The following is a 23,055-nucleotide window of genomic DNA, read 5'->3' as shown; positions in this document are numbered from 1 at the left end:
TTGATTAGTCTGTGGCATTCTGTTAAACTGTTGCTTATGGCGGTCTCTGTGAGCTTCTCAGCGACATTCAGCCAGCCAGGTATCCTGCCTGCAGTAGATGGAATGTGGCAATGGAACGCTGGCTGCGCGTGTCATAATAGGCTCTGAGCCTTTATATACCTGTGCACAGCAGCAGCCACCTTCAGTCTGCTGCTGGACAGCCAGCAGCAGCAGCAGCAGGAGAGGTATGTAATCAGGAGCCCTCCTGCTAAGGGTAGACAGCTGCTCGTTCCACCCCACCCCCCGCCTTAATTGGTTCTCCTCCCTTCCAACGGTGTTGAGGCGGGTGGGAACAGCAGGGGGTGAAGGTGCTGTGTTTAAAGAGGTGGAGTTATGCAGATCTAAAACGCGTGGATTGCAGCAGCAGCAAGCCGAAAAGTGCAGGCATGTAAGGGATCTAGAGGTTGACAACATGTCTTCTTAACGGGAGTCCAGGAGCTCATCTCCACAAATGGACTTTTCAGGATCCTTGGGTGGCTCCGTAGTTTGAAACCAATTCTGGTTATCGCTTCTCGGCCTTTTGGCTAAGATCAAGTGTAGTATCTGTTCTTATCAGTTTAATATCTGATACGTCCCCTATCTGGGGACCATATATTAAATGGATTTTTAGAACAGGGAGATGGAAAAAGAGCTTGCTCTGTCCACTCCACGCATTGACCTGGTATTGCAGTATCTCCAGGACCGGTGCACCCCTTCTTTAATGCAGTTTCTAAAATCAGAAAGAATTGAATTCAATGTTTTTTGTTCATTTTGCTTGTTTGTCGGATTTTGGGATGGACTCTTTGGCTTTGCTTTTCTTCTCCTCATTGGATTTTTCATGTTCAAAGTTGCAGAAGCCAGATTACAAGCTCATTTTGGTTCAACTTCAGCAACTGTGCATTGCATTGCCATGTAATGTGATGCAATGCTATCTTTCTAGCTCTCCCTTTTTACTTCCTTTTGGATAAACAGACATATTAGGCAAGCATTTTGGAGCTTTCACCTAAATAACTACAGGTGGTGAGATAAGCTGCACAATATAATTGACCTTTCAGTATATTGTTGCACACACACCATCTATTTAGCAAATGCCCTTGTTATCAACACCAGCCTTTTAAACTCACCTGAGCTAACAGGTATGTGCGCTGGTTACTCTGCTGCGCTTAAAATTTCTTTTTTGGTTTGCTACAATGCCTTTTCTGAAACGTTGTCTCCTTCTGCTGGAACACTGACTTCTTTCATTTAATGCCTGCAGACTATAAAAGAGAACCCAACCCAAAAAGTTTGGTTGATTAGTCTGTGGCATTCTGTTAAACTGTTGCTTATGGCGGTCTCTGTGAGCTTCTCAGCGACATTCAGCCAGCCAGGTATCCTGCCTGCAGTAGATGGAATGTGGCAATGGAACGCTGGCTGCGCGTGTCATAATAGGCTCTGAGCCTTTATATACCTGTGCACAGCAGCAGCCACCTTCAGTCTGCTGCTGGACAGCCAGCAGCAGCAGCAGCAGCAGGAGAGGTATGTAATCAGGAGCCCTCCTGCTAAGGGTAGACAGCTGCTCGTTCCACCCCACCCCCCGCCTTAATTGGTTCTCCTCCCTTCCAACGGTGTTGAGGCGGGTGGGAACAGCAGGGGGTGAAGGTGCTGTGTTTAAAGAGGTGGAGTTATGCAGATCTAAAACGCGTGGATTGCAGCAGCAGCAAGCCGAAAAGTGCAGGCATGTAAGGGATCTAGAGGTTGACAACATGTCTTCTTAACGGGAGTCCAGGAGCTCATCTCCACAAATGGACTTTTCAGGATCCTTGGGTGGCTCCGTAGTTTGAAACCAATTCTGGTTATCGCTTCTCGGCCTTTTGGCTAAGATCAAGTGTAGTATCTGTTCTTATCAGTTTAATATCTGATACGTCCCCTATCTGGGGACCATATATTAAATGGATTTTTAGAACAGGGAGATGGAAAAAGAGCTTGCTCTGTCCACTCCACGCATTGACCTGGTATTGCAGTATCTCCAGGACCGGTGCACCCCTTCTTTAATGCAGTTTCTAAAATCAGAAAGAATTGAATTCAATGTTTTTTGTTCATTTTGCTTGTTTGTCGGATTTTGGGATGGACTCTTTGGCTTTGCTTTTCTTCTCCTCATTGGATTTTTCATGTTCAAAGTTGCAGAAGCCAGATTACAAGCTCATTTTGGTTCAACTTCAGCAACTGTGCATTGCATTGCCATGTAATATGATGCAATGCTATCTTTCTAGCTCTCCCTTTTTACTTCCTTTTGGATAAACAGACATATTAGGCAAGCATTTTGGAGCTTTCACCTAAATAACTACAGGTGGTGAGATAAGCTGCACAATATAATTGACCTTTCAGTATATTGTTGCACACACACCATCTATTTAGCAAATGCCCTTGTTATCAACAGCAGCCTTTTAAACTCACCTGAGCTAACAGGTATGTGCGCTGGTTACTCTGCTGCGCTTAAAATTTCTTTTTTGGTTTGCTACAATGCCTTTTCTGAAACGTTGTCTCCTTCTGCTGGAACACTGACTTCTTTCATTTAATGCCTGCAGACTATAAAAGAGAACCCAACCCAAAAAGTTTGGTTGATTAGTCTGTGGCATTCTGTTAAACTGTTGCTTATGGCGGTCTCTGTGAGCTTCTCAGCGACATTCAGCCAGCCAGGTATCCTGCCTGCAGTAGATGGAATGTGGCAATGGAACGCTGGCTGCGCGTGTCATAATAGGCTCTGAGCCTTTATATACCTGTGCACAGCAGCAGCCACCTTCAGTCTGCTGCTGGACAGCCAGCAGCAGCAGCAGCAGGAGAGGTATGTAATCAGGAGCCCTCCTGCTAAGGGTAGACAGCTGCTCGTTCCACCCCACCCCCCGCCTTAATTGGTTCTCCTCCCTTCCAACGGTGTTGAGGCGGGTGGGAACAGCAGGGGGTGAAGGTGCTGTGTTTAAAGAGGTGGAGTTATGCAGATCTAAAACGCGTGGATTGCAGCAGCAGCAAGCCGAAAAGTGCAGGCATGTAAGGGATCTAGAGGTTGACAACATGTCTTCTTAACGGGAGTCCAGGAGCTCATCTCCACAAATGGACTTTTCAGGATCCTTGGGTGGCTCCGTAGTTTGAAACCAATTCTGGTTATCGCTTCTCGGCCTTTTGGCTAAGATCAAGTGTAGTATCTGTTCTTATCAGTTTAATATCTGATACGTCCCCTATCTGGGGACCATATATTAAATGGATTTTTAGAACAGGGAGATGGAAAAAGAGCTTGCTCTGTCCACTCCACGCATTGACCTGGTATTGCAGTATCTCCAGGACCGGTGCACCCCTTCTTTAATGCAGTTTCTAAAATCAGAAAGAATTGAATTCAATGTTTTTTGTTCATTTTGCTTGTTTGTCGGATTTTGGGATGGACTCTTTGGCTTTGCTTTTCTTCTCCTCATTGGATTTTTCATGTTCAAAGTTGCAGAAGCCAGATTACAAGCTCATTTTGGTTCAACTTCAGCAACTGTGCATTGCATTGCCATGTAATGTGATGCAATGCTATCTTTCTAGCTCTCCCTTTTTACTTCCTTTTGGATAAACAGACATATTAGGCAAGCATTTTGGAGCTTTCACCTAAATAACTACAGGTGGTGAGATAAGCTGCACAATATAATTGACCTTTCAGTATATTGTTGCACACACACCATCTATTTAGCAAATGCCCTTGTTATCAACACCAGCCTTTTAAACTCACCTGAGCTAACAGGTATGTGCGCTGGTTACTCTGCTGCGCTTAAAATTTCTTTTTTGGTTTGCTACAATGCCTTTTCTGAAACGTTGTCTCCTTCTGCTGGAACACTGACTTCTTTCATTTAATGCCTGCAGACTATAAAAGAGAACCCAACCCAAAAAGTTTGGTTGATTAGTCTGTGGCATTCTGTTAAACTGTTGCTTATGGCGGTCTCTGTGAGCTTCTCAGCGACATTCAGCCAGCCAGGTATCCTGCCTGCAGTAGATGGAATGTGGCAATGGAACGCTGGCTGCGCGTGTCATAATAGGCTCTGAGCCTTTATATACCTGTGCACAGCAGCAGCCACCTTCAGTCTGCTGCTGGACAGCCAGCAGCAGCAGCAGCAGCAGGAGAGGTATGTAATCAGGAGCCCTCCTGCTAAGGGTAGACAGCTGCTCGTTCCACCCCACCCCCCGCCTTAATTGGTTCTCCTCCCTTCCAACGGTGTTGAGGCGGGTGGGAACAGCAGGGGGTGAAGGTGCTGTGTTTAAAGAGGTGGAGTTATGCAGATCTAAAACGCGTGGATTGCAGCAGCAGCAAGCCGAAAAGTGCAGGCATGTAAGGGATCTAGAGGTTGACAACATGTCTTCTTAACGGGAGTCCAGGAGCTCATCTCCACAAATGGACTTTTCAGGATCCTTGGGTGGCTCCGTAGTTTGAAACCAATTCTGGTTATCGCTTCTCGGCCTTTTGGCTAAGATCAAGTGTAGTATCTGTTCTTATCAGTTTAATATCTGATACGTCCCCTATCTGGGGACCATATATTAAATGGATTTTTAGAACAGGGAGATGGAAAAAGAGCTTGCTCTGTCCACTCCACGCATTGACCTGGTATTGCAGTATCTCCAGGACCGGTGCACCCCTTCTTTAATGCAGTTTCTAAAATCAGAAAGAATTGAATTCAATGTTTTTTGTTCATTTTGCTTGTTTGTCGGATTTTGGGATGGACTCTTTGGCTTTGCTTTTCTTCTCCTCATTGGATTTTTCATGTTCAAAGTTGCAGAAGCCAGATTACAAGCTCATTTTGGTTCAACTTCAGCAACTGTGCATTGCATTGCCATGTAATATGATGCAATGCTATCTTTCTAGCTCTCCCTTTTTACTTCCTTTTGGATAAACAGACATATTAGGCAAGCATTTTGGAGCTTTCACCTAAATAACTACAGGTGGTGAGATAAGCTGCACAATATAATTGACCTTTCAGTATATTGTTGCACACACACCATCTATTTAGCAAATGCCCTTGTTATCAACAGCAGCCTTTTAAACTCACCTGAGCTAACAGGTATGTGCGCTGGTTACTCTGCTGCGCTTAAAATTTCTTTTTTGGTTTGCTACAATGCCTTTTCTGAAACGTTGTCTCCTTCTGCTGGAACACTGACTTCTTTCATTTAATGCCTGCAGACTATAAAAGAGAACCCAACCCAAAAAGTTTGGTTGATTAGTCTGTGGCATTCTGTTAAACTGTTGCTTATGGCGGTCTCTGTGAGCTTCTCAGCGACATTCAGCCAGCCAGGTATCCTGCCTGCAGTAGATGGAATGTGGCAATGGAACGCTGGCTGCGCGTGTCATAATAGGCTCTGAGCCTTTATATACCTGTGCACAGCAGCAGCCACCTTCAGTCTGCTGCTGGACAGCCAGCAGCAGCAGCAGCAGGAGAGGTATGTAATCAGGAGCCCTCCTGCTAAGGGTAGACAGCTGCTCGTTCCACCCCACCCCCCGCCTTAATTGGTTCTCCTCCCTTCCAACGGTGTTGAGGCGGGTGGGAACAGCAGGGGGTGAAGGTGCTGTGTTTAAAGAGGTGGAGTTATGCAGATCTAAAACGCGTGGATTGCAGCAGCAGCAAGCCGAAAAGTGCAGGCATGTAAGGGATCTAGAGGTTGACAACATGTCTTCTTAACGGGAGTCCAGGAGCTCATCTCCACAAATGGACTTTTCAGGATCCTTGGGTGGCTCCGTAGTTTGAAACCAATTCTGGTTATCGCTTCTCGGCCTTTTGGCTAAGATCAAGTGTAGTATCTGTTCTTATCAGTTTAATATCTGATACGTCCCCTATCTGGGGACCATATATTAAATGGATTTTTAGAACAGGGAGATGGAAAAAGAGCTTGCTCTGTCCACTCCACGCATTGACCTGGTATTGCAGTATCTCCAGGACCGGTGCACCCCTTCTTTAATGCAGTTTCTAAAATCAGAAAGAATTGAATTCAATGTTTTTTGTTCATTTTGCTTGTTTGTCGGATTTTGGGATGGACTCTTTGGCTTTGCTTTTCTTCTCCTCATTGGATTTTTCATGTTCAAAGTTGCAGAAGCCAGATTACAAGCTCATTTTGGTTCAACTTCAGCAACTGTGCATTGCATTGCCATGTAATGTGATGCAATGCTATCTTTCTAGCTCTCCCTTTTTACTTCCTTTTGGATAAACAGACATATTAGGCAAGCATTTTGGAGCTTTCACCTAAATAACTACAGGTGGTGAGATAAGCTGCACAATATAATTGACCTTTCAGTATATTGTTGCACACACACCATCTATTTAGCAAATGCCCTTGTTATCAACAGCAGCCTTTTAAACTCACCTGAGCTAACAGGTATGTGCGCTGGTTACTCTGCTGCGCTTAAAATTTCTTTTTTGGTTTGCTACAATGCCTTTTCTGAAACGTTGTCTCCTTCTGCTGGAACACTGACTTCTTTCATTTAATGCCTGCAGACTATAAAAGAGAACCCAACCCAAAAAGTTTGGTTGATTAGTCTGTGGCATTCTGTTAAACTGTTGCTTATGGCGGTCTCTGTGAGCTTCTCAGCGACATTCAGCCAGCCAGGTATCCTGCCTGCAGTAGATGGAATGTGGCAATGGAACGCTGGCTGCGCGTGTCATAATAGGCTCTGAGCCTTTATATACCTGTGCACAGCAGCAGCCACCTTCAGTCTGCTGCTGGAAAGCCAGCAGCAGCAGCAGCAGGAGAGGTATGTAATCAGGAGCCCTCCTGCTAAGGGTAGACAGCTGCTCGTTCCACCCCACCCCCCGCCTTAATTGGTTCTCCTCCCTTCCAACGGTGTTGAGGCGGGTGGGAACAGCAGGGGGTGAAGGTGCTGTGTTTAAAGAGGTGGAGTTATGCAGATCTAAAACGCGTGGATTGCAGCAGCAGCAAGCCGAAAAGTGCAGGCATGTAAGGGATCTAGAGGTTGACAACATGTCTTCTTAACGGGAGTCCAGGAGCTCATCTCCACAAATGGACTTTTCAGGATCCTTGGGTGGCTCCGTAGTTTGAAACCAATTCTGGTTATCGCTTCTCGGCCTTTTGGCTAAGATCAAGTGTAGTATCTGTTCTTATCAGTTTAATATCTGATACGTCCCCTATCTGGGGACCATATATTAAATGGATTTTTAGAACAGGGAGATGGAAAAAGAGCTTGCTCTGTCCACTCCACGCATTGACCTGGTATTGCAGTATCTCCAGGACCGGTGCACCCCTTCTTTAATGCAGTTTCTAAAATCAGAAAGAATTGAATTCAATGTTTTTTGTTCATTTTGCTTGTTTGTCGGATTTTGGGATGGACTCTTTGGCTTTGCTTTTCTTCTCCTCATTGGATTTTTCATGTTCAAAGTTGCAGAAGCCAGATTACAAGCTCATTTTGGTTCAACTTCAGCAACTGTGCATTGCATTGCCATGTAATGTGATGCAATGCTATCTTTCTAGCTCTCCCTTTTTACTTCCTTTTGGATAAACAGACATATTAGGCAAGCATTTTGGAGCTTTCACCTAAATAACTACAGGTGGTGAGATAAGCTGCACAATATAATTGACCTTTCAGTATATTGTTGCACACACACCATCTATTTAGCAAATGCCCTTGTTATCAACAGCAGCCTTTTAAACTCACCTGAGCTAACAGGTATGTGCGCTGGTTACTCTGCTGCGCTTAAAATTTCTTTTTTGGTTTGCTACAATGCCTTTTCTGAAACGTTGTCTCCTTCTGCTGGAACACTGACTTCTTTCATTTAATGCCTGCAGACTATAAAAGAGAACCCAACCCAAAAAGTTTGGTTGATTAGTCTGTGGCATTCTGTTAAACTGTTGCTTATGGCGGTCTCTGTGAGCTTCTCAGCTACATTCAGCCAGCCAGGTATCCTGCCTGCAGTAGATGGAATGTGGCAATGGAACGCTGGCTGCGCGTGTCATAATAGGCTCTGAGCCTTTATATACCTGTGCACAGCAGCAGCCACCTTCAGTCTGCTGCTGGACAGCCAGCAGCAGCAGCAGCAGGAGAGGTATGTAATCAGGAGCCCTCCTGCTAAGGGTAGACAGCTGCTCGTTCCACCCCACCCCCCGCCTTAATTGGTTCTCCTCCCTTCCAACGGTGTTGAGGCGGGTGGGAACAGCAGGGGGTGAAGGTGCTGTGTTTAAAGAGGTGGAGTTATGCAGATCTAAAACGCGTGGATTGCAGCAGCAGCAAGCCGAAAAGTGCAGGCATGTAAGGGATCTAGAGGTTGACAACATGTCTTCTTAACGGGAGTCCAGGAGCTCATCTCCACAAATGGACTTTTCAGGATCCTTGGGTGGCTCCGTAGTTTGAAACCAATTCTGGTTATCGCTTCTCGGCCTTTTGGCTAAGATCAAGTGTAGTATCTGTTCTTATCAGTTTAATATCTGATACGTCCCCTATCTGGGGACCATATATTAAATGGATTTTTAGAACAGGGAGATGGAAAAAGAGCTTGCTCTGTCCACTCCACGCATTGACCTGGTATTGCAGTATCTCCAGGACCGTTGCACCCCTTCTTTCAGGTCCATGTCTCGCTTCTTCCTGCTTCCTCTTTGGAGGCGACTCGGCTGGGACAAGTGGGACAGCTCCTTCCCCTACAACTGGACGACGCCATGGTTCTACGGAGACGTCGTTCGATTTGTGGGGGAGCATCAACTGGAGGGACTCAAGCCCGACTTGTGGAAGCCCAAAACTATCCACAAGCTAATCAGAGCCAAGGATGACGTGGAGAACTTCACAGGACTTCACCAGGACACGCTGGAGACTGTGTGGACAAATGTGTCGTCTGACAGGCTGACCAACGGGCACAAGGACTTGTCGTGGATGGCGATTCAGGGCGGACTGCCCGTCCGGTCATTCATGCATGCCCGGAACCTGTGCAAGACCCGGTACTGCCCAAGGTGCCCCTTCGTGGAGGAAACATCTTTGCACACTTTTTGGGACTGCGGATTTGCACAGCGCCTATTGACTGCACTTGAGGACGACCTGAGGAACTCTGTCCCCAGGGCGAGCCTATCGCACCATTCTGTGCTTTATGGACTCTTCCCTGGGGTTCATACCGTCGGAGCCATCCAGGAGGCTTGGCGCCTTATGAACTGCTTCAAGGATGCCCTTTGGGTCGCCAGGAACCGGCTCATCTTGAGGAGGGAGAGGATGTCCATCCAGGACTGCCGCAGGCTGATCCACAGCCTGCTCAGAGACTATTCCATCATGGACGGTCCGGAGGACGAGGATGAGGACTAAACCCCTCCTCCCCCTCTCCCCTTATGTGTCTTGTCTTTCAATAAAGCTTCGGGCCTGTGATTTTCCCCTCCCCATCCCCTTTTTCCCAATCCCTATCCCTTATCACGGTTCGTCGTACTGTATTGATTGATATGCTTTTTCTTTCAGATTGAGTGTTTTGTGTAGCATAGGGGTGTGATGTGTCTAGTTAGTGCGTCGTATCCTCATGCTATGTAAATATGATGTAGAATTCTGTGTGTACTGGGCTGCGGCACTGTACACTGTCTGTTAACTTATTTTTTGTGCTAATAAAAGATATATTCAATCAAAAAAATCTGTTCTTATCAGTTTAATATCTGATACGTCCCCTATCTGGGGACCATATATTAAATGGATTTTTAGAACAGGGAGATGGAAAAAGAGCTTGCTCTGTCCACTCCACGCATTGACCTGGTATTGCAGTATCTCCAGGACCGGTGCACCCCTTCTTTAATGCAGTTTCTAAAATCAGAAAGAATTGAATTCAATGTTTTTTGTTCATTTTGCTTGTTTGTCGGATTTTGGGATGGACTCTTTGGCTTTGCTTTTCTTCTCCTCATTGGATTTTTCATGTTCAAAGTTGCAGAAGCCAGATTACAAGCTCATTTTGGTTCAACTTCAGCAACTGTGCATTGCATTGCCATGTAATGTGATGCAATGCTATCTTTCTAGCTCTCCCTTTTTACTTCCTTTTGGATAAACAGACATATTAGGCAAGCATTTTGGAGCTTTCACCTAAATAACTACAGGTGGTGAGATAAGCTGCACAATATAATTGACCTTTCAGTATATTGTTGCACACACACCATCTATTTAGCAAATGCCCTTGTTATCAACAGCAGCCTTTTAAACTCACCTGAACTAACAGGTATGTGCGCTGGTTACTCTGCTGCGCTTAAAATTTCTTTTTTGGTTTGCTACAATGCCTTTTCTGAAACGTTGTCTCCTTCTGCTGGAACACTGACTTCTTTCATTTAATGCCTGCAGACTATAAAAGAGAACCCAACCCAAAATGTTTGGTTGATTAGTCTGTGGCATTCTGTTAAACTGTTGCTTATGGCGGTCTCTGTGAGCTTCTCAGCGACATTCAGCCAGCCAGGTATCCTGCCTGCAGTAGATGGAATGTGGCAATGGAACGCTGGCTGCGCGTGTCATAATAGGCTCTGAGCCTTTATATACCTGTGCACAGCAGCAGCCACCTTCAGTCTGCTGCTGGACAGCCAGCAGCAGCAGCAGCAGGAGAGGTATGTAATCAGGAGCCCTCCTGCTAAGGGTAGACAGCTGCTCGTTCCACCCCACCCCCCGCCTTAATTGGTTCTCCTCCCTTCCAACGGTGTTGAGGCGGGTGGGAACAGCAGGGGGTGAAGGTGCTGTGTTTAAAGAGGTGGAGTTATGCAGATCTAAAACGCGTGGATTGCAGCAGCAGCAAGCCGAAAAGTGCAGGCATGTAAGGGATCTAGAGGTTGACAACATGTCTTCTTAACGGGAGTCCAGGAGCTCATCTCCACAAATGGACTTTTCAGGATCCTTGGGTGGCTCCGTAGTTTGAAACCAATTCTGGTTATCGCTTCTCGGCCTTTTGGCTAAGATCAAGTGTAGTATCTGTTCTTATCAGTTTAATATCTGATACGTCCCCTATCTGGGGACCATATATTAAATGGATTTTTAGAACAGGGAGATGGAAAAAGAGCTTGCTCTGTCCACTCCACGCATTGACCTGGTATTGCAGTATCTCCAGGACCGGTGCACCCCTTCTTTAATGCAGTTTCTAAAATCAGAAAGAATTGAATTCAATGTTTTTTGTTCATTTTGCTTGTTTGTCGGATTTTGGGATGGACTCTTTGGCTTTGCTTTTCTTCTCCTCATTGGATTTTTCATGTTCAAAGTTGCAGAAGCCAGATTACAAGCTCATTTTGGTTCAACTTCAGCAACTGTGCATTGCATTGCCATGTAATGTGATGCAATGCTATCTTTCTAGCTCTCCCTTTTTACTTCCTTTTGGATAAACAGACATATTAGGCAAGCATTTTGGAGCTTTCACCTAAATAACTACAGGTGGTGAGATAAGCTGCACAATATAATTGACCTTTCAGTATATTGTTGCACACACACCATCTATTTAGCAAATGCCCTTGTTATCAACAGCAGCCTTTTAAACTCACCTGAGCTAACAGGTATGTGCGCTGGTTACTCTGCTGCGCTTAAAATTTCTTTTTTGGTTTGCTACAATGCCTTTTCTGAAACGTTGTCTCCTTCTGCTGGAACACTGACTTCTTTCATTTAATGCCTGCAGACTATAAAAGAGAACCCAACCCAAAAAGTTTGGTTGATTAGTCTGTGGCATTCTGTTAAACTGTTGCTTATGGCGGTCTCTGTGAGCTTCTCAGCGACATTCAGCCAGCCAGGTATCCTGCCTGCAATAGATGGAATGTGGCAATGGAACGCTGGCTGCGCGTGTCATAATAGGCTCTGAGCCTTTATATACCTGTGCACAGCAGCAGCCACCTTCAGTCTGCTGCTGGACAGCCAGCAGCAGCAGCAGCAGGAGAGGTATGTAATCAGGAGCCCTCCTGCTAAGGGTAGACAGCTGCTCATTCCACCCCACCCCCCGCCTTAATTGGTTCTCCTCCCTTCCAACGGTGTTGAGGCGGGTGGGAACAGCAGGGGGTGAAGGTGCTGTGTTTAAAGAGGTGGAGTTATGCAGATCTAAAACGCGTGGATTGCAGCAGCAGCAAGCCGAAAAGTGCAGGCATGTAAGGGATCTAGAGGTTGACAACATGTCTTCTTAACGGGAGTCCAGGAGCTCATCTCCACAAATGGACTTTTCAGGATCCTTGGGTGGCTCCGTAGTTTGAAACCAATTCTGGTTATCGCTTCTCGGCCTTTTGGCTAAGATCAAGTGTAGTATCTGTTCTTATCAGTTTAATATCTGATACGTCCCCTATCTGGGGACCATATATTAAATGGATTTTTAGAACAGGGAGATGGAAAAAGAGCTTGCTCTGTCCACTCCACGCATTGACCTGGTATTGCAGTATCTCCAGGACCGGTGCACCCCTTCTTTAATGCAGTTTCTAAAATCAGAAAGAATTGAATTCAATGTTTTTTGTTCATTTTGCTTGTTTGTCGGATTTTGGGATGGACTCTTTGGCTTTGCTTTTCTTCTCCTCATTGGATTTTTCATGTTCAAAGTTGCAGAAGCCAGATTACAAGCTCATTTTGGTTCAACTTCAGCAACTGTGCATTGCATTGCCATGTAATGTGATGCAATGCTATCTTTCTAGCTCTCCCTTTTTACTTCCTTTTGGATAAACAGACATATTAGGCAAGCATTTTGGAGCTTTCACCTAAATAACTACAGGTGGTGAGATAAGCTGCACAATATAATTGACCTTTCAGTATATTGTTGCACACACACCATCTATTTAGCAAATGCCCTTGTTATCAACAGCAGCCTTTTAAACTCACCTGAGCTAACAGGTATGTGCGCTGGTTACTCTGCTGCGCTTAAAATTTCTTTTTTGGTTTGCTACAATGCCTTTTCTGAAACGTTGTCTCCTTCTGCTGGAACACTGACTTCTTTCATTTAATGCCTGCAGACTATAAAAGAGAACCCAACCCAAAAAGTTTGGTTGATTAGTCTGTGGCATTCTGTTAAACTGTTGCTTATGGCGGTCTCTGTGAGCTTCTCAGCGACATTCAGCCAGCCAGGTATCCTGCCTGCAGTAGATGGAATGTGGCAATGGAACGCTGGCTGCGCGTGTCATAATAGGCTCTGAGCCTTTATATACCTGTGCACAGCAGCAGCCACCTTCAGTCTGCTGCTGGACAGCCAGCAGCAGCAGCAGCAGGAGAGGTATGTAATCAGGAGCCCTCCTGCTAAGGGTAGACAGCTGCTCGTTCCACCCCACCCCCCGCCTTAATTGGTTCTCCTCCCTTCCAACGGTGTTGAGGCGGGTGGGAACAGCAGGGGGTGAAGGTGCTGTGTTTAAAGAGGTGGAGTTATGCAGATCTAAAACGCGTGGATTGCAGCAGCAGCAAGCCGAAAAGTGCAGGCATGTAAGGGATCTAGAGGTTGACAACATGTCTTCTTAACGGGAGTCCAGGAGCTCATCTCCACAAATGGACTTTTCAGGATCCTTGGGTGGCTCCGTAGTTTGAAACCAATTCTGGTTATCGCTTCTCGGCCTTTTGGCTAAGATCAAGTGTAGTATCTGTTCTTATCAGTTTAATATCTGATACGTCCCCTATCTGGGGACCATATATTAAATGGATTTTTAGAACAGGGAGATGGAAAAAGAGCTTGCTCTGTCCACTCCACGCATTGACCTGGTATTGCAGTATCTCCAGGACCGGTGCACCCCTTCTTTAATGCAGTTTCTAAAATCAGAAAGAATTGAATTCAATGTTTTTTGTTCATTTTGCTTGTTTGTCGGATTTTGGGATGGACTCTTTGGCTTTGCTTTTCTTCTCCTCATTGGATTTTTCATGTTCAAAGTTGCAGAAGCCAGATTACAAGCTCATTTTGGTTCAACTTCAGCAACTGTGCATTGCATTGCCATGTAATGTGATGCAATGCTATCTTTCTAGCTCTCCCTTTTTACTTCCTTTTGGATAAACAGACATATTAGGCAAGCATTTTGGAGCTTTCACCTAAATAACTACAGGTGGTGAGATAAGCTGCACAATATAATTGACCTTTCAGTATATTGTTGCACACACACCATCTATTTAGCAAATGCCCTTGTTATCAACAGCAGCCTTTTAAACTCACCTGAGCTAACAGGTATGTGCGCTGGTTACTCTGCTGCGCTTAAAATTTCTTTTTTGGTTTGCTACAATGCCTTTTCTGAAACGTTGTCTCCTTCTGCTGGAACACTGACTTCTTTCATTTAATGCCTGCAGACTATAAAAGAGAACCCAACCCAAAAAGTTTGGTTGATTAGTCTGTGGCATTCTGTTAAACTGTTGCTTATGGCGGTCTCTGTGAGCTTCTCAGCGACATTCAGCCAGCCAGGTATCCTGCCTGCAGTAGATGGAATGTGGCAATGGAACGCTGGCTGCGCGTGTCATAATAGGCTCTGAGCCTTTATATACCTGTGCACAGCAGCAGCCACCTTCAGTCTGCTGCTGGATAGCCAGCAGCAGCAGCAGCAGGAGAGGTATGTAATCAGGAGCCCTCCTGCTAAGGGTAGACAGCTGCTCGTTCCACCCCACCCCCCGCCTTAATTGGTTCTCCTCCCTTCCAACGGTGTTGAGGCGGGTGGGAACAGCAGGGGGTGAAGGTGCTGTGTTTAAAGAGGTGGAGTTATGCAGATCTAAAACGCGTGGATTGCAGCAGCAGCAAGCCGAAAAGTGCAGGCATGTAAGGGATCTAGAGGTTGACAACATGTCTTCTTAACGGGAGTCCAGGAGCTCATCTCCACAAATGGACTTTACAGGATCCTTGGGTGGCTCCGTAGTTTGAAACCAATTCTGGTTATCGCTTCTCGGCCTTTTGGCTAAGATCAAGTGTAGTATCTGTTCTTATCAGTTTAATATCTGATACGTCCCCTATCTGGGGACCATATATTAAATGGATTTTTAGAACAGTGAGATGGAAAAAGAGCTTGCTCTGTCCACTCCACGCATTGACCTGGTATTGCAGTATCTCCAGGTCCGGTGCACCCCTTCTTTAATGCAGTTTCTAAAATCAGAAAGAATTGAATTCAATGTTTTTTGTTCATTTTGCTTGTTTGTCGGATTTTGGGATGGACTCTTTGGCTTTGCTTTTCTTCTCCTCATTGGATTTTTCATGTTCAAAGTTGCAGAAGCCAGATTACAAGCTCATTTTGGTTCAACTTCAGCAACTGTGCATTGCATTGCCATGTAATGTGATGCAATGCTATCTTTCTAGCTCTCCCTTTTTACTTCCTTTTGGATAAACAGACATATTAGGCAAGCATTTTGGAGCTTTCACCTAAATAACTACAGGTGGTGAGATAAGCTGCACAATATAATTGACCTTTCAGTATATTGTTGCACACACACCATCTATTTAGCAAATGCCCTTGTTATCAACAGCAGCCTTTTAAACTCACCTGAGCTAACAGGTATGTGCGCTGGTTACTCTGCTGCGCTTAAAATTTCTTTTTTGGTTTGCTACAATGCCTTTTCTGAAACGTTGTCTCCTTCTGCTGGAACACTGACTTCTTTCATTTAATGCCTGCAGACTATAAAAGAGAACCCAACCCAAAAAGTTTGGTTGATTAGTCTGTGGCATTCTGTTAAACTGTTGCTTATGGCGGTCTCTGTGAGCTTCTCAGCGACATTCAGCCAGCCAGGTATCCTGCCTGCAGTAGATGGAATGTGGCAATGGAACGCTGGCTGCGCGTGTCATAATAGGCTCTGAGCCTTTATATACCTGTGCACAGCAGCAGCCACCTTCAGTCTGCTGCTGGACAGCCAGCAGCAGCAGCAGCAGGAGAGGTATGTAATCAGGAGCCCTCCTGCTAAGGGTAGACAGCTGCTCGTTCCACCCCACCCCCCGCCTTAATTGGTTCTCCTCCCTTCCAACGGTGTTGAGGCGGGTGGGAACAGCAGGGGGTGAAGGTGCTGTGTTTAAAGAGGTGGAGTTATGCAGATCTAAAACGCGTGGATTGCAGCAGCAGCAAGCCGAAAAGTGCAGGCATGAAGGGATCTAGAGGTTGACAACATGTCTTCTTAACGGGAGTCCAGGAGCTCATCTCCACAAATGGACTTTTCAGGATCCTTGGGTGGCTCCGTAGTTTGAAACCAATTCTGGTTATCGCTTCTCGGCCTTTTGGCTAAGATCAAGTGTAGTATCTTTCGAAAAGGCGGTTTTGGATGTTGGCTGCCCTAGTAGATTGATACATTATGCACACTGGGGTTTAGGCGCTTGTTAGTACGCCAGGTGGCTAATATAGTCATCTGGTGGAAAGCATAGCCCCCCAGGATCGACGCCATTGGGCCGGGGAAGATCGAAAGCCCGAAGTGTGAAGTGCCCCAGGAGTGGTGACCCTGGGGTGCCTCAACTCACTGGGATTGGGAACCCCACTTGAGTTTATGGCACATTTGCACTAGCACTTCAATATTTCTTTCTTCACACACACCCTTATTCCGGGCCTTCTGGCCTTAGGATGGGGAATTTTTCAATTCCCGGTCGAAGGTCCGGGCAGTATTATACTGTGAAACCTTCACTATTTATTTAATTTTTTTGTCACTGTGTGTCCACTTTTTCACGTGTGTCCACGTCCTTACTAGGATTTTGTCGGGATGCGGTTCCCTTACGGGTTCCTCTCTTGGCAGGTCTAGGGGGGGAGTGTGTGGCCATCAGGTTCCGCTCCCCCCTGAACCCCCCTGGCTCTCCTCTTTCTGGAGGAGAGCGTTGTTGTCTCCCCTCCTCCGGGAGGGGAGCACAGTCTTTGGCTCCCAGTGCCTTGCTCGGGTGAGAACTCGGGCAGGTGCTGGGGGTAAGATTGGGTCGCCTCTGGCTCCGGCTGGAGGTGGCTATTTGTCCCTGTTCCTCGCTGTGGCCTTCTGGCTCGGAGGGACGGGGAATGGTTTGGGGAACTCTTCTCCTTTTGGAGAGGGTTTCAAGAAGACCAGCATCCTAGTGCACTTTTTTTGTGGGACTTGTCACTTTTTTAAGCGCACTCGGGTTTTGTACACGAATTCGGGCTTTCGAAAAAAAAAAAAAAAAAATCTGTTCTTATCAGTTTAATATCTGATACGTCCCCTATCTGGGGACCATATATTAAATGGATTTTTAGAACAGGGAGATGGAAAAAGAGCTTGCTCTGTCCACTCCACGCATTGACCTGGTATTGCAGTATCTCCAGGACCGGTGCACCCCTTCTTTAATGCAGTTTCTAAAATCAGAAAGAATTGAATTCAATGTTTTTTGTTCATTTTGCTTGTTTGTCGGATTTTGGGATGGACTCTTTGGCTTTGCTTTTCTTCTCCTCATTGGATTTTTCATGTTCAAAGTTGCAGAAGCCAGATTACAAGCTCATTTTGGTTCAACTTCAGCAACTGTGCATTGCATTGCCATGTAATGTGATGCAATGCTATCTTTCTAGCTCTCCCTTTTTACTTCCTTTTGGATAAACAGACATATTAGGCAAGCATTTTGGAGCTTTCACCTAAATAACTACAGGTGGTGAGATAAGCTGCACAATATAATTGACCTTTCAGTATATTGTTGCACACACACCATCTATTTAGCAAATGCCCTTGTTATCAACAGCAGCATTTTAAACTCACCTGAGCTAACAGGTATGTGCGCTGGTTACTCTGCTGCGCTTAAAATTTCTTTTTTGGTTTGCTACAATGCCTTTTCTGAAACGTTGTCTCCTTCTGCTGGAACACTGACTTCTTTCATTTAATGCCTGCAGACTATAAAAGAGAACCCAACCCAAAAAGTTTGGTTGATTAGTCTGTGGCATTCTGTTAAACTGTTGCTTATGGCGGTCTCTGTGAGCTTCTCAGCGACATTCAGCCAGCCAGGTATCCTGCCTGCAGTAGATGGAATGTGGCAATGGAACGCTGGCTGCGCGTGTCATAATAGGCTCTGAGCCTTTATATACCTGTGCACAGCAGCAGCCACCTTCAGTCTGCTGCTGGACAGCCAGCAGCAGCAGCAGCAGGAGAGGTATGTAATCAGGAGCCCTCCTGCTAAGGGTAGACAGCTGCTCGTTCCACCCCACCCCCCGCCTTAATTGGTTCTCCTCCCTTCCAACGGTGTTGAGGCGGGTGGGAACAGCAGGGGGTGAAGGTGCTGTGTTTAAAGAGGTGGAGTTATGCAGATCTAAAACGCGTGGATTGCAGCAGCAGCAAGCCGAAAAGTGCAGGCATGTAAGGGATCTAGAGGTTGACAACATGTCTTCTTAACGGGAGTCCAGGAGCTCATCTCCACAAATGGACTTTTCAGGATCCTTGGGTGGCTCCGTAGTTTGAAACCAATTCTGGTTATCGCTTCTCGGCCTTTTGGCTAAGATCAAGTGTAGTATCTGTTCTTTTAAGAACACAAGAGCTACGATCTACACTTGACGAGAGCGATCGAACTCGGAAGGAGAAGAGCTTCGGAGCCCAGCTGACATCAGAGAACGAAGGCGGATATCGGTGGGAGGAAGAAGCTCTAAAGAATCCAGAAGAAGACGAAGACTCGGAGAAGAATCGGGCTGTCCTGTGGAATCTTCGAGGAAGAAAATCATCGAGACAAAGACCTTTCGGGGAATTTGTCCAGAACACGACGGGAGAAGAATCTGCATAGCTCCACCCATTCCGGGAAGAGTTCCAGATCCAGCTCCAAGAAGTAACTGCAGGAGGAAAGCCATGGCAAGCGCTGCGAGGAAGGCCGAAAAGAAGAGCCTGGAGCTGGGGACAGCCAGGAGGGCCCAGCCAGGAGCCGATTCTGACCCCAAGGACTCTGCCTCCACGACTGGCCAGCAGAAGGGACCCCAGAAGCCCCGCCACGAAGCTCCAGCCCTGGAGCCATGGATGCGGCAGACGGTGGCCCTGAAGCTGAAGGAAGTGGATGGGAGGGTGCCGGACATGTCCTCGGACGTGTTCTGCCAGAAGATGCTGCTGGATCGAGGCTTCTCCAGGTCGGACACCCTCAGCATCCAGACCTTCTTGACGGGGATCTTCTTCGTCACCTTCGCCACTGTGAACACCTGCAGGAGGTTCAGGGAAATGGTAAGCGCAAAAGGACCGGATAATTCTTTCTCTGCCTTTACAGGTAGCTGCCCTATCCAGAGGGATGAAAGGAGGATCACGGTCTCCATGCGCAACCCGCACACCCCAGGCCAAGACATCTGTACCTTCCTGAGACGCTTCTGTTTGGTTGTGAAGGAACCCTCTCACATCCTGAATGGACTCGGCTTCTGGACAGGTAAGTGGTCGGTGACCGTTAGACTTCACAGGGACCTGGCGTACTCAGACGGACTTCGGCACCTGCCCCCGACATTCTCCCTGGGCAACTCCTACGGCCTCATCTATTACCCGGACATGCCGCGGAACTGCAGGAGATGCGGCAAGAACGGCCACGAGATGAAGGACTGCAAGGAGGATGCCTGCAGGATTTGTCGAGTGACGGGACACAGCTCGAAGGACTGCCCGAAGAAGACGTCCTGCAACCTGTGTGGGCTGGCGGCTCATCTGTACAAGGATTGCCCCAGGCGTGAGAGATCCTGGGCATCGGTGGTTGCGACGACCCCAGCTACGGAGGACAAGGCCCCGACGACCAGGCCTGTGAAGGTCAAGGACGCGACGACCAAGGCCCCAGCGGCCAAGGCCGAGACGACCAAGGCCAAAGCGGTCAAGGAGTCGGTGGCCAAAGCCCCAGCGACGGTCCCAGCAGCTCCGAAGCAGAAGAAAAAGTCAAAGGAGGGTAAGAGTTCTGTCACCCCTCTCTCGATCCCTCCCCCTGCCACCCCCGTCCAATCCCCCCCCCACCCCGGCCACCCCTGCTGAGGATTCCACTTCCTCTTCCTCCTTCCCCTACTCCTCAGCAGGTGTCCTTTCCCCTGCCCCGGCAGCCACTCTCCCTCCCCAGACCATGGTAGCGGTGGAATTAACCTTTCCTCCACCCGCCGCTATCTATTCCGAGGAGGATTTTCCCCTTCTTGTCTCCCCAGTTCCAACCCGGGGAAAGAGGAAGGTGGAGGACAGCCCTGCTACTGAATCCTCCAAAAAGAAGATTCTGGATTTCGTAGGCGAAAAGGAGGATACCCTCCCTGAGCCAGAAGAGATGGAGCACATGGTTGAGACCCTGGTGGCCGAGCCAGAAGAGGAGGAACTGGTGGTCGCCGAGATTGAGGCCGCGCTGCTTGACCAGATGGAGGAAGAGGGCCTGCTGGTGATCCCGTCACCAGCAGTCAACACCGACGAGGGACCACCCGACCGGAGTGGTAACTAAGGTGTATTGCCTGCGCTAACTTTTTCTTTTTTCCCTACATGATGGCTAATATTAACTTATTTTCCATTAATGTCAGGAGCATCAAGGACAAGTTCAGACGTCAGACTATTTATGCCTTCCTTACTTCCCAGTTGTGTGATGTTTATATGTTGCAGGAATGTTCCCTTCCCTCCTCTAGGTCCTTCAAACATCTGGCCAGGGAGTGGTCCCACGGTCCATCCTACTGGTCCGGTGGGGGTGACTGCAAGTCTGCGGGGGTCGCAATTCTGATCAGGGGGGGCGCATTCACGCTTGAGTCCGTCCAGGAGCTCATCTGCGGCAGGGCTCTTGTTGTAGATGGCAACTGGGCGGGAGAACCTGTCAGGTTCATCAACGTGTATGCGTCCCCACTGAAGAATGAGCGTTTGGAGCTTTTCCAGACCCTGCGGCTTCAGCTTGCCACCACCAGGACCTTAGTGATGGCCGGGGATTTCAACTGCCCCATCGAGGAGGACGGTCGTAGTTCTGGCACATCTGCCAAGTTGGACATCACGTCCAAGCTGCTCATCGAGATGGTAACCGAGGCCTCTCTTCAGGACGTGGTGGGCTCCATGGGGAGAGGCTCCACGAACTATTCGTGGAGCCGACCCGATGGCTCACTCCGCTCCAGGATTGACTTTGTGTTCACCTCTCGGGCAGTCAGGCAGAGTAGGCACTCGATGGTCTCCTGCTTCTTCTCCGACCACAGAGCCATTCACTTACAAGGTGTCCTCGGCGACGGTTTTCCGTCCGGCCCCGGCTCCTGGAAGCTGAATTGTGCTCTGCTGGCTCAGGATGAAGTCGTGGAGGAGCTGAGAGCAGCCTACGCAATGTGGCAGTCCTACAAGGGTAGCTTCCAAACAGTCTCTGATTGGTGGGAATATGTTAAACTTGAGTTTCGCTGTTTCTTTCAGGCCAAGGGTCGACAACAGGAGTGTGAGAAGAGGAGGGACTTCAGAGGGCTGCAGCGCGAGCTGCGGTCGCTGCAGGACCTTCTTCACTGCGGCTGGGACGTGAGGGAGGAGCTGGAGGAGACCAAGAAGAGCCTGAAAAGGCACTTTGAGGAGGAGTCCAAGCGAATCATCTTCCGTTCCAAAGTGGAGAATCTGGAGAAGGGTGAGAAATGTAACTCATTCTTTTTCAGGAAACTTCATGCCGGTCACACGCCCCTGAACGAGCTGCGAGACGAGAGCGGAAACATGCGACGTGGGAAGGAGGACGTGATGAGGGTCGTCAGCGACTTCTACAGCGAACTCTACTCCCACAAGACTACCGACCCCGACGCTGCTGATAAGTTCCTGTCAGGTATCACTAACCATCTTGATCCTGCAGGCACGGCAGCCTTGGACAAACCTCTGATGGTGGGCGAATTGCTCTCTGCCGCTAAATCCTTTAGGACCGGCAGGACCCCGGGCAGTGATGGTCTTCCAGCGGAGCTCTATGTAGCGCTGGGAGACCTCATCTGTCCGGACCTGTTGGACCTGTACGAGGAGATGGTGGTGGAGGGTAGAATGCCTCCATCTTTGAGGGAAGGAATGGTCACGATCCTGTACAAGCGGAAGGGAGAGAGGTGCGACCTGAGGAATTGGCGTCCCATCACTCTGCTCAACGTGGACTACAAGATCCTGGCCAAGACGATGGCGACACGACTTAAGACGGTCATCGGACGGATCATCCACCCGGACCAGACCTGCGGCATCCCTGGACGTCGCATCGCAGACAGCCTCGCTCTCGTGCGGGACACGGTCGAGTACATCAAGGTCCGCCGCGCACACGCGGCCCTGGTCTCCTTGGATCAGGAGAAGGCCTTCGACCGGGTTTCCCACGAGTTCATGGGCCGAGCTCTGCACCGGTTAGGTTTGGGTAACATGTTTTGTTCGTATGTCCGTCTGATGTATTTTGATATCCACAGCTCGGTGTTGGTGAACGGCTGGAAGACTGACCCCTTCCCTGTCCTCTCTGGGGTCAGACAAGGCTGCCCTCTATCACCTCTTCTTTTTGTTTGTGTTATAGAACTCTTCGCAGAGGCTATCCGGCAGAATGGAGAGATCAGAGGGATCACCGCACCGGGTCCGGGACGACACGAGGTCAAGTGCTCGCTCTACATGGACGACGTCACCGTCTTCTGCGCTGATCGTGGTTCAGTCGACGCCCTCGTCCAGACGTGTGAGAGGTTCGGCCGGGCTTCAGGGGCCAAAGTCAACTGCAGGAAGTCGGAAGCCATGCTCTTCGGGGATTGGCAGCCGGCCTCCTCCGCCCCCTTCCCCTTCAACATTCAACCGGATTTCCTCAAGGTGCTGGGAGTCTGGTTCGGGAAGGAAGGAGCGGCCCTCAAGTCCTGGCAAGAACGCTTGGCCAAGGTGAAGCAACGGATCGGACTCTGGAGCCTCAGACACCTCACTTGTGAGGGTAAGGCACTCGTCCTGCGTAATGAGGTCCTGCCCGTCTTGCAGTACACGGCGCAGGCCTGGCCCCCACACGTCACTGTGTGCAGGGCCATTACCAGGACAGTGTTTCACTTTGTCTGGGGATCCAAGATGGACAGAGTCAGGCGGGCCGTCATGTACAAGGAGCCTCGCAAGGGTGGGAAGGGCGTTCCAGATATCCCCACCCTCCTGCGATCCTCTTTTGTGTGCGATTGTGTCCGCCGGACTTTGCAAGTCAAGAATGGCTCCGCGGGCAGGTCCATGTCTCGCTTCTTCCTGCTTCCTCTTTGGAGGCGACTCGGCTGGGACAAGTGGGACAGCTCCTTCCCCTACAACTGGACGACGCCATGGTTCTACGGAGACGTCGT

At 48.2% G+C, this 23,055-nt stretch overlaps 13 non-coding genes and 2 pseudogenes across 13 annotated transcripts; all 15 read left to right on the top strand.

The window, feature by feature from the left end:
• The first annotated feature begins 543 nt into the window (after positions 1-543).
• LOC141215180 (U2 spliceosomal RNA) lies at positions 544-734 on the top strand. The gene has a single exon (XR_012284299.1). It is a non-coding gene; the product is annotated as a U2 spliceosomal RNA (small nuclear RNA).
• A 1,118-nt stretch (positions 735-1,852) lies between these two features.
• LOC141215179 (U2 spliceosomal RNA) lies at positions 1,853-2,043 on the top strand. Its single transcript, XR_012284298.1, has one exon. It is a non-coding gene; the product is annotated as a U2 spliceosomal RNA (small nuclear RNA).
• A 1,115-nt stretch (positions 2,044-3,158) lies between these two features.
• Positions 3,159-3,349, top strand: LOC141215178 (U2 spliceosomal RNA). Its single transcript, XR_012284297.1, has one exon. It is a non-coding gene; the product is annotated as a U2 spliceosomal RNA (small nuclear RNA).
• A 1,118-nt stretch (positions 3,350-4,467) lies between these two features.
• On the top strand, positions 4,468-4,658 carry LOC141215176 (U2 spliceosomal RNA). Its single transcript, XR_012284295.1, has one exon. It is a non-coding gene; the product is annotated as a U2 spliceosomal RNA (small nuclear RNA).
• A 1,115-nt stretch (positions 4,659-5,773) lies between these two features.
• On the top strand, positions 5,774-5,964 carry LOC141215175 (U2 spliceosomal RNA). The gene has a single exon (XR_012284294.1). It is a non-coding gene; the product is annotated as a U2 spliceosomal RNA (small nuclear RNA).
• A 1,115-nt stretch (positions 5,965-7,079) lies between these two features.
• LOC141215174 (U2 spliceosomal RNA) lies at positions 7,080-7,270 on the top strand. The gene has a single exon (XR_012284293.1). It is a non-coding gene; the product is annotated as a U2 spliceosomal RNA (small nuclear RNA).
• Positions 7,271-8,385: 1,115 nt separating this feature from the next.
• LOC141215089 (U2 spliceosomal RNA) lies at positions 8,386-8,576 on the top strand. The gene has a single exon (XR_012284235.1). It is a non-coding gene; the product is annotated as a U2 spliceosomal RNA (small nuclear RNA).
• A 1,000-nt stretch (positions 8,577-9,576) lies between these two features.
• LOC141215112 (U2 spliceosomal RNA) lies at positions 9,577-9,770 on the top strand. The gene has a single exon (XR_012284257.1). It is a non-coding gene; the product is annotated as a U2 spliceosomal RNA (small nuclear RNA).
• Positions 9,771-10,885: 1,115 nt separating this feature from the next.
• LOC141215173 (U2 spliceosomal RNA) lies at positions 10,886-11,076 on the top strand. The gene has a single exon (XR_012284292.1). It is a non-coding gene; the product is annotated as a U2 spliceosomal RNA (small nuclear RNA).
• A 1,115-nt stretch (positions 11,077-12,191) lies between these two features.
• On the top strand, positions 12,192-12,382 carry LOC141215172 (U2 spliceosomal RNA). Its single transcript, XR_012284291.1, has one exon. It is a non-coding gene; the product is annotated as a U2 spliceosomal RNA (small nuclear RNA).
• A 1,115-nt stretch (positions 12,383-13,497) lies between these two features.
• On the top strand, positions 13,498-13,688 carry LOC141215171 (U2 spliceosomal RNA). The gene has a single exon (XR_012284290.1). It is a non-coding gene; the product is annotated as a U2 spliceosomal RNA (small nuclear RNA).
• A 1,115-nt stretch (positions 13,689-14,803) lies between these two features.
• On the top strand, positions 14,804-14,994 carry LOC141215095 (U2 spliceosomal RNA). The gene has a single exon (XR_012284241.1). It is a non-coding gene; the product is annotated as a U2 spliceosomal RNA (small nuclear RNA).
• Positions 14,995-16,108: 1,114 nt separating this feature from the next.
• LOC141215162 (U2 spliceosomal RNA) lies at positions 16,109-16,200 on the top strand (annotated as a pseudogene).
• Positions 16,201-16,996: 796 nt separating this feature from the next.
• Positions 16,997-17,179, top strand: LOC141215141 (U2 spliceosomal RNA). The gene has a single exon (XR_012284283.1). It is a non-coding gene; the product is annotated as a U2 spliceosomal RNA (small nuclear RNA).
• A 1,115-nt stretch (positions 17,180-18,294) lies between these two features.
• On the top strand, positions 18,295-18,372 carry LOC141215151 (U2 spliceosomal RNA; annotated as a pseudogene).
• Positions 18,373-23,055: the final 4,683 nt, after the last annotated feature.

The sequence above is a fragment of the Phyllobates terribilis genome, unplaced genomic scaffold (genome assembly GCF_046119375.1).
Source record: "Phyllobates terribilis strain yellow unplaced genomic scaffold, ASM4611937v1 Scaffold_230__1_contigs__length_3167835, whole genome shotgun sequence".
Taxonomy (NCBI): Eukaryota; Metazoa; Chordata; class Amphibia; order Anura; family Dendrobatidae; genus Phyllobates; species Phyllobates terribilis.
Note: the sequence above shows the minus strand (reverse complement) of the source record. Positions and strands in the feature narration are given on the sequence as shown.